This window comes from Oncorhynchus tshawytscha, linkage group LG28, assembly GCF_018296145.1.
Source record: "Oncorhynchus tshawytscha isolate Ot180627B linkage group LG28, Otsh_v2.0, whole genome shotgun sequence".
NCBI lineage: Eukaryota > Metazoa > Chordata > Actinopteri > Salmoniformes > Salmonidae > Oncorhynchus > Oncorhynchus tshawytscha.
In genome coordinates, this window is record NC_056456.1 from 4120263 (window position 1) to 4130268 (window position 10006).

Here is a 10006-nt window from a genome sequence, read left to right on the forward strand (position 1 = left end):
GTAAGTGCGTGTAAGTTTGTATGTATGGCTTACATAAAGCAGAACCTGTCATATTCAGGGATGCAGAGCTTTTATCAGAACACTATGTTCCCCTGAGCTCAATGTCATGGAAGCAGACTCATCTGCTCTGTAACTATTCTAATTGGTGTCTTTGAAGCCACACACCCAAACAACTACCTCCGTTAAGACACGACTAGATACACAACCCACCGCCATATATGTTTAAATATGCAGCAGTGGGCTCCTGTCCTATTCGGTGTCCTGTGTGAATCTAAGTGTGCGTTCTCTAATTCTCTCCTTCTCTCTTTCTTTCTCTCTCTCGGAGGACCTGAGCCCTAGGACCATGCCCCAGGACTACCTGACATGATGACTCCTTGCTGTCCCCAGTCCACCTGGCCGTGCTGCTGCTCCAGTTTCAACTGTTCTGCCTTATTATTATTCGACCATGCTGGTCATTTATGAACATTTGAACATCTTGGCCATGTTCTGTTATAATCTCCACCCGGCACAGCCAGAAGAGGACTGGCCACCCCTCATAGCCTGGTTCCTCTCTAGGTTTCTTCCTAGGTTTTGGCCTTTCTAGGGAGTTTTTCCTAGCCACCGTGCTTCTACACCTGCATTGCTTGCTGTTTGGGGTTTTAGGCTGGGTTTCTGTACAGCACTTTCAGATATCAGCTGATGTACGAAGGGCTATATAAATAAATTTGATTTGGGCCTAATGTCACCACCAAAGAGAACATTCCTCTAATGTTGCGGTTTATAACGACGATGGAAGCAGATGCGTTGCTATTGACCCCACTGCACCGCAGTGCTGCAACGGGGGCTGCTGCCATGTAGAGCCAAATGACACATCTCAGACAACTATGTTTCTATAAGGCATTTATTATGTTGGCTGCCAGAGAACTGTGGCATCGACACGGGAGGGCAGGGCGCCCACTAATGTTACATGTGCACCTTCACAGCCACTAACATTGCTTTACTAGGTGTTAACACTTATCAGTGAGGTAGAAATATGTATTACGTGTTTTATTAACTATTTTAAGCCAGAAAATTATGCTGTCTGCTTTGCTTAATAGGAATTTTAAATGATTTACACATTTACTTTTGATACTTAAGTATATTTAAAACCAAATACTTTTAGACTTTTACTCATGTAGTGTTTTACTGGGTGACTTCCACTTTTACTTGTGCAACTTTCTATTAAGGTATCTTACCTTTTACTCAAGTATGACGATTGGATACTTTTTCCACCACTGTTAAAAACTCAGTAGAGATCTCCAGTCCAGTTATAATCTCATCATGTGCCAATTGTAATTGTATTCAGAGACAAGGGATCAACCTTTTAGGTTTATGTATGGGATCGGATTATGGTCATGTAAAATCAATCCGTTCCTCCAATCCTCGCCTCCCCCTCTTATTTTCCATTGAATGATGGAACCGTCTGTCTGTCAGTGCTCTCCTCTTTGTTCAAACCGGTTCAGCTCCTCACCCGCAGCCTCGCCACCGGCGTACAGGGAGTGAGCACCTGCGCCAAGCGTCTATCACGATTTAGATCAGATATCTCCAAATTGGACATGAGGCAGATGCTGAATATTAGTCGTGGAGCAGACAATGGACCTATATGCTGAAGGTGTAGCGCGTTGAATCTTTTTTTGCTCACTTACCGGTTCTTTTTTTTTTGCGTTTCACCCATTCGACTCATCGCTGACAGTCAGACGATACGATTGGAGCACCGGGGTAGGCTACGTTTGAAACACCTGCACAAAAGCGCAACGTACCGCTCTAACATTCCTGCGGAATTTGTAAAAACTTCTTTCAGGTAAGATTGAACATATTAATTGTCTGTGAATTGTCTACTTTTTCATTTGTTTGATATAGGATTTGTGGTTATTTAACCCTGTCTGAACAAAATTGGGTAATAGCTTGCATGCAGACTGGTGCATCAGCGGCGCCTGGACACCGGGGATGGAATTGATGCATCTTGCTCTGTAAGCCTTTCTTGGCCAACCAACCAATCAAAGATTTCAGCCCAAGTATAAATACTTTCAGGTGCTCCAACAGGAACATAGACAGGTTCTGCTTTGCATAGACAGGGCATAATAAGGACTTTAACAGGGGTTTTGTATGGACATGTTATGCATTTTTTGGATAAGGAGTAGTCTACTTTCATGTGTTCTACCAGGAAAATGACATAGCAGGGTCCTGCTTTCCTTATAAACACCAGCGGGTATAATAAATGATTTTAAAATGACTTTTGTATGGACACGTTAAGCTATTATTTATGATCTTCCATCTATAAGCTCATCAATGATGATCACCATGACTACCTCTACATCTGCCTCTGAAAATGCTCATGCACACCACCCTCCCTAAGCTTACAGTAGCTTCTTCTTGTGGTCTTTTGAATGATTTAGATCCAAGCTTTTCATTCTATGACCCATGTACGACCCGTGTGTCCCCCCCAAACGACTTCTTCTAACCGAAGGGTCTCTGGGCTTGTCTTAGGGTTTCCCTCATACAGGAGACTCGGAGGGAAATGTACTTTCTCTGGAGGGGCCAAATGGGAGACACAACTCTCTAATACCGCAGGCTACCATTCATGTGTAAGAGGCATTATAGCAATGGCTTACATTTTATTTGTGGCATTTAAAGAGCGTCCTCAATATATAACGGTCGTCAAGATAATGTTGTGTGTGTGGAAGAAATAAGAGAGAGTGAGAGAAAGTGAGAGGGAAACAAAAGAGAGAAAAAGAGCTAGAGAAAGGGATCGTTTGGCAGACAGCTGCTGGAGCATAGATCAGTGATCAGAACACCTGCACAGCTGTCATGTTCTCCATTATGCATACAGGTCCCACCCACATAACCTCTCAGGGGCCAATCAGAGGGGTGGCTGTCTGTAACCCCAATAGCCTGGCCTGGGCATGACATCAGAGATACAGGCGATAAGAGAGATAAAGGACAATGTTAACACTGGTTCTGTCTCTCTGCCTACATTCTCCTTTGTCCATTTCAAATGTACTTTATGCCCTGTGATCTGCCAATGTGCTCATGTGATACATACGAGGCAAAGAAACAGGGTAAAAAATATTAGCAGCACCAGAATGATGGAAGCCATTGTGGATAAAAGTACAAACATTCCTGCATAGTGGTCACTAATATTATAGTTCTACTCCAAAGACTCCAATGTTGTGCAATGTTCCACTGCACTGAAGTATATCCACTTCAGCTAGGCATGTTTCACACGGGTGCTTAATGCTCTAAAAGGCTTACAGTAGAGCTTACAGTAGAGAACCATACAGTAGAGCTTGTTAAACAAACAAACACATGGAAATGTCCCAATCACTTTTGCCTTAGGAAGCGGAGCTACTTTAGTCACCTTGACATGAGGTCTATTGTGTGAGATTGTCTGAGTGCCCTAAGCCTGGGCTATCTATTCATTATTCTAGTCTTGAGCAGTGGTTTCCAACCCTTTTCTCTGACCGGAGTACCCCTGAAGTACCCCCTCATGTCCATTTGACCAGTAGTCCTATGGTCTCATAAGTCTTCTCAAGTACCCCATGTAGATAGTCCAAGTACCCCCAGTGGTCCTAGTTGGGAACCGGTGGTCTAGAGTATAAAGTGGACAGCCTCTTTTTGATAGGCCTTGTCAAGAAGATAGTTTAGCATGGCGAGGTTAACTAGCTTTTCCAACACAGAGTTTGGGCTGATGCCATTGTGAAACCACACAGAGAGATGGGGGGAGGGAGGGAGGGAGGGGAAACATAAGCAGAGAGATGGAAGAAAATAACGAAAGAGGGGGGAGAAAGAGAGGAACGAGAGAGAAGAAGCGAAGGGACAGAGACCGTAACTGAGACAGAGCCAGGGACAACGAGGACCTTACCAGAGAGTTCACCCCTGGGTTCCCACCGCCAGAGGCGTCACAAACCTCCCTCACACCCTCATCAGATCAGAGACAGGCTGGATGCCTCCCCTGGGAGGAGAGGATGGGAGGAGCTGACCTGCTGAAGGAGAAATAAAGAAGTGTGCTAGGCTAGCCAAATCTACTGGCAGGCTGGTTAACCACGGGCCAGATGTCATTACTGCGCAACCTACTGTATGCCAGTGTAACCTTTACTAGAGTTTGTGCAGCCAGCTCCCACCATCCCACAGCTAATTGTGGCTAGAAATATTGGTCATTTTTCACAATAGGGAAATTCCCCAAGATGAATTATTCCCAAGAAAATTCCCAAAGCTATACGTGGACCATAGGCCAGAATCACTGATTTGTGTTGGAAAGTGCGAATACGGACCTACGGGCATCTCCGGAATAGCTGTAGGTCTATAATGTTCAAGATATTCTTTAGAACCACTGAGCACAATCAGGAAGGGCTGTTTGGATAGAGAAGAACTGGCAACGTGTCTCTGAACTGGCAACATGTTGCTTTTAGTTGCCAATATGTGCAGAAAACATCAGTGTCAGCACACCCTGGAAACTAATATATTTCAGGTGCCTGGAGAGGAAGTTAAATGATTAACTGTCTAAGAGACGGGAGTTTCTCTATTCAGTTGCCAGTTTGGACATTTTTCAATGGCCAGCAGGTTGTGGTTTATGATAATCGACAGCTAGATATTATTTTCAGACATGGAGTCTGTTACTGTGAACCGTGTGGCGTGAAACTGCTACACATTAGTGGTGGATGGGAGTTAATTCAACTATACAGTGTGAAGTGGTTTGACTTGTTTTTGAGAAAAGTGTTATGATAATCACTAATATAAGGGCTTGTGGTGTGTGTTCTAAATGTGTGTTGTTATTGTGTTACTAACTATTTTATTGGGTTTTTAATGTTGTGCTTGCTAAGCATTGTGCAAATGCAACAATATGGGGGATTAGTCCCTTGCTGGACTCGAACCCACAACCTTTGACACACTAAGAACTGTACCAAAAGCCCAGAGGATTGGTACTGTACTGTAAAGTTGTAAAGTGCCAACTTAATCATGTGGTCATTGTGACACAAACAACAGGGGAATAGGCCACTTTTTGTCTTATCTTGTTTATTGGACAGGTTTGAACGTGGACAGTTCCATTGTGACATATTCTTGTAAACCTACCATGTAAACCTACCATAGAAATGTAGGCTATTGTCACGTTCTGACCATAGTTATTTTGTGTTTTCCTTGTGTTTTCCTTGTTTTAGTGTTGGTCAGGACGTGAGCTGGGTGGGCATTCTATGTTGTGTGTCTAGTTTGTCCGTTGCTATGTATGGCTTGATATGGTTCTCAATCAGAGGCAGGTGTTAGTCATTGTCTCTGATTGGGAACCATATTTAGGTAGCTTGTTTTGTGTTGGGGATTGTGGGAGGTTGTTTCCTGTCTTTGTGTTCTCTGCACCAGATAGGACTGTTTCCTGTCTTTGTGTTCTCTGCACCAGATAGGACTGTTTCCTGTCTTTGTGTTCTCTGCACCAGATAGGACTGTTTCCTGTCTTTGTGTTCTCTGCACCAGATAGGACTGTTTCCTGTCTTTGTGTTCTCTGCACCAGATAGGACTGTTTCCTGTCTTTGTGTTCTCTGCACCAGATAGGACTGTTTCCTGTCTTTGTGTTCTCTGCACCAGATAGGACTGTTTCCTGTCTTTGTGTTCTTTGCACCAGATAGGACTGTTTCCTGTATTTGTGTTCTCTGCACCAGATAGGACTGTTTCCTGTCTTTGTGTTCTCTGCACCAGATAGGACTGTTTCCTGTCTTTGTGTTCTCTGCACCAGATAGGAGTGTTTCCTGTCTTTGTGTTCTCTGCACCAGATAGGACTGTTTCCTGTCTTTGTGTTCTCTGCACCAGATAGGACTGTTTCCTGTCTTTGTGTTCTCTGCACCAGATAGGACTGTTTCCTGTCTTTGTGTTCTCTGCACCAGATAGGACTGTTTCCTGTCTTTGTGTTCTCTGCACCAGATAGGACTGTTTCCTGTCTTTGTGTTCTTTGCACCAGATAGGACTGTTTCCTGTCTTTGTGTTCTCTGCACCAGATAGGACTGTTTTCTGTCTTTGTGTTCTCTGCACCAGATAGGACTGTTTCCTGTCTTTGTGTTCTCTGCACCAGATAGGACTGTTTCCTGTCTTTGTGTAGTTGTTCACGTTATCGTCTTTTATTAAACATGGTGAACATGAACTACGCTCCATGTTGGTCCTCCTCTCCTTCCACGGAAGAAAGCCATTACAGCTATGATGCAGTGTCTTTGTTGCATGCAGATATTGTGTCGGATATGTCAAACTGGGGGATCTACCTGTGAGGGGTTTACCTGATATTTACCTGATATTTACCTTTTAGATTGTATGTGGTGCATATTGTGTTTGGATTTGGCTTTGCCACCATTTTGTATGCTTCTTTAAAGAAGAAAAGCATTGTGGCTCCCATTGTGTGAACCCAATATGTTCTGTATGCAATACGATTGAATCGGACTGAAAATACAGTTTTGAGTGAAAGATTTATTTTCTCCATTTTGGCAGATGTTAATCTTTGAGCTCGCGTGTATTGATGAGGCAGACTTTACTCTGCCTTGAATTTCAACAATTTCAAGAATAGGGGAGGGAGAGAGATTTTCCACCTCAGATTCTCTCTCTGTTTCCCCTGCTGTGAAGTCTCCAATGACGAGCAACCCAGAGGGGGGGTTGGACGGATCGAGCCATCAATCAAGTTTACTATTTGCACCCTGGGAAAGACTGACACCCCCTCCAAACCAATCACCACAGGCCTGGATAAGACCACAGCACCGCGGCTAAAAGGTTCTCAAACAAAGAGAACGGCCTCTCTCTTTCTTGCCAGCGGAGAGCCTCCTTTCTCTGGTATTGACCGGTAGCAGATGCTGAAGGTCATGCTGTCGTGTTTAGTATTCCTGTTTGAGCTGCTCAATAGCAAGCGTTTTGACACATTTCTGATGGCTCCACATTGGTTGGAGCTTCTCAGCTGGTTGGCTCTTGCGAAACCAGAGTTGAAGAATGATTCCGACATGCGCTACAGTACATACACTCCATACAAGACAGAACTTTAAGCCGTTTTGGATAATGACCATATTATCATGTTATTGACCCTTGTGTCACTCAGTATACTGGTTGCCAGAAGACTCCACGTGACCTCCATAAACTGAGTGCTACTCCCCAGGGTCTGGTCACATCATGGTGTCCAATGATGATTGAATTTTGTCATCTGTGTTATTTCTTAGGGGGAATAAAGAAGTCCACGATGACAACTTTCATGCACATTCAATACATGACGTTTATGTGTTATTTCTTAGGGGAATAAGAAGTCCACGATGACAACTTTCATGCACATTCAATACATGACGTTTATGTGTTATTTCTTAGGGGAATAAAGAAGTCCACGATGACAACTTTCATGCACATTCAATACATGACGTTTATGTGTTATTTCTTAGGGGAATAAAGAAGTCCACGATGACAACTTTCATGCACATTCAATACATGACGTTTATGTGTTATTTCTTAGGGGAATAAGAAGTCCACGATGACAACTTTCATGCACATTCAATACATGACGTTTATTGTCGATGCGCCGTTGCTCAGACCAAGGCTATATCTGCAATAAATGTTAGTATGTGGTAGAACTCTTTTTTTTTTAATGCGCCTAGTTTATATTCTGTGGACTGAGCACCTCTTCTGCGGGTCATTAAACATGTAAACTCCGGGATGAAGTGGCAGCCATTGGAAATGGAAGTAGTTTATCTCTGTGGCGCCAGCACATCTTAGCCTGAATGTATCATTTCTTTTTACATTTTGATGGGCACTTCTCTGGCCATGGCTATGTGTGAATTGGCACCCTATTCTCTATATTACTACAGAAATAGTGCACTTATGTAAGGAATAGGGTGCCATTTCGGATGCACCGACATCTCTCCCAGTGGGTGGATTAAAGTCGAAGGGCTAGATGCTATCAGATCCGTGCTACAGCCGACACATAGTGGTTGTTTTGACGTGTCAGAGGTGGAACTGCATAAGAGCTGCCAAATCAAGCTGCTCCTTGCGTTACTATATCGCCGATTTTTGACAAATGCCATGCGACCGCTTTAGAAGTTCATGCAGCTGCGTTACAAGTTCAGACACTCAAATGCGTATTATTTTATTGTCTACACCTCAATTAGACTGAGGCTATAATTCCTCCATCCAAATGAACATGAAAACTGACATTATTTCTAACACCGATGGAGCTTAAACTTTCTATCGCCGTTTGAACTTTAACCCTGTATGGATAGTAAGGGAGTGGTTTGTGACACACGAGCAGCCGCTCACCAAATAGTCAGTTCCACTTCCTACATCGCCAAAACATCCACTATGCGGATGTCGGCCAAAGTAGGTTAACTCTCGATCTGATTGAATCTAGGCCAAAGCAACTGCCCATGCAACAGATCCCTTCCACCTGATGTTACCAGCCACATTGACCTCTCACCTGTAGCCGTTCACCTCTGACCCCTACCAGACATACAGCTGGAGTAACGGAACCGGCGCAGGAGTCTTAACAGGGGCTGAGAGGGATTTATTTCAGCTTGTATTTCTTTCATCACATTCCCAGTGGCTCAGAGGTTTACATACACTCAATTAGTATTTGGCAGCATTGGGTGAATTTTGGCCCATTCCTCCTGACAGAGCTGTGGTAACTGAGTCAGGTTTGTAGGCCTCCTTGCTCGCACACGCTTTTTCAGTTCTGCACACAGATTTTCTATAGGATTGAGGTCAGGGCTTTGTGATGGTCACTCCAATACCTTGACGTTGTTGTCCTTAAGCCATTTTGCCACAACTTTGGAAGTGTGCTTGGGGTCATTGTCCATTTGGAAGACCCATTTGCGACCAAGCTTTAACTTCCTGACTGATGTCTTGAGATGTTGCTTCAATATATCCACATAATTTTCTTTCCTCATGACGCCATCTATTTTGTGAAGGTCACCAGTCCCTCCTGCAGCAAAGCACCCTCACAACATGATGCTGCCACCCCCGTGCTTCACGGTTGGGATGGTGTTCTTCGGCTTGTAAGCCACCCCCTTTTTCCTCCAAACATAACGATGGTCATTATGGCCAAACAGTTCTATTTTTGTTTCATCAGACCAGAGGACATTTCTCCAAAAAGTACGATCTTTGTCCCCATGTGCAGTTGCAAACCGTAGTCTGGCTTTTTTATGCTGGTTTTGGAGCAGTGGCTTCTTTCTTGCTGAGCAGCCTTTCAGGTTATGTCGATATAGGACTCGTCTTACTGTGGATATAGACACTTTTGTACCTGTTTCCTCCAGCATCTTCACAAGGTCCTTTGCTGTTGTTCTGGGATTGATTTGCACTTTTTGAACCAAAGTACGTTAATCTCTAGGAGACAGAACGCATCTCCTTCCTGAGCGGTATGACGGCTGCGTGTTCCCATGGTGTTTATACTTGCGTACTATTGTTTGAACAGATGAACTTGGTACCTTCAGGCATTTGGAAATTGCTTCATTTGGATGAACCAGACTTGTGGAGGTCTAACATTTTTTTCTGAGGTCTTGACTGATTTCTTTTGATTTTCCCATGATGTCAAGCAAAGAGGCACTGAGTTTGAAAGTAGGCCTTGAAATACATCCACAGTACACCTCCAATTGACTCAAATGATGTCAATTAGCCTATCAGAAGCTTCTAAAGCCATGACATAATTTTCTGGAATTTTCATCATTGTCTTCATCACCATCTCTCTCTGTCTTCATCACCATCTCTCTCTGTCTTCATCACCATCTCTCTCTCTCTGTCTTCATCACCATCTCTCTCTCTCTCTGTCTTCATCACCATCTCTCTCTCTCTCTCTGTCTTCATCACCATCTCTCTCTCTCTCTCTCTCTCTGTCTTCATCACCATCTCTCTCTCTCTCTCTCTCTCTCTCTCTCTCTGTCTTCATCACCATCTCTCTCTCTCTCTCTCTCTCTCTCTCTCTCTGTCTTCATCACCATCTCTCTCTCTCTCTCTCTCTCTCTCTCTTCATCACCATCTCTCTCTCTCTCTCTCT

General features: G+C 43.8%; 1 protein-coding gene across 1 annotated transcript in view; it reads left to right on the forward strand.

Moving 5' to 3' along the window:
• The first annotated feature begins 1445 nt into the window (after positions 1-1445).
• Positions 1446-10006, forward strand: part of LOC112237730 (neurocan core protein-like) — a 71802-nt gene continuing 63241 nt past the window's right edge. The window contains exon 1 of the mRNA XM_042308215.1: positions 1446-1819. The gene's annotated coding sequence lies outside the window, so the exon portion shown is untranslated. The remainder of the gene's footprint in view (positions 1820-10006) is intronic.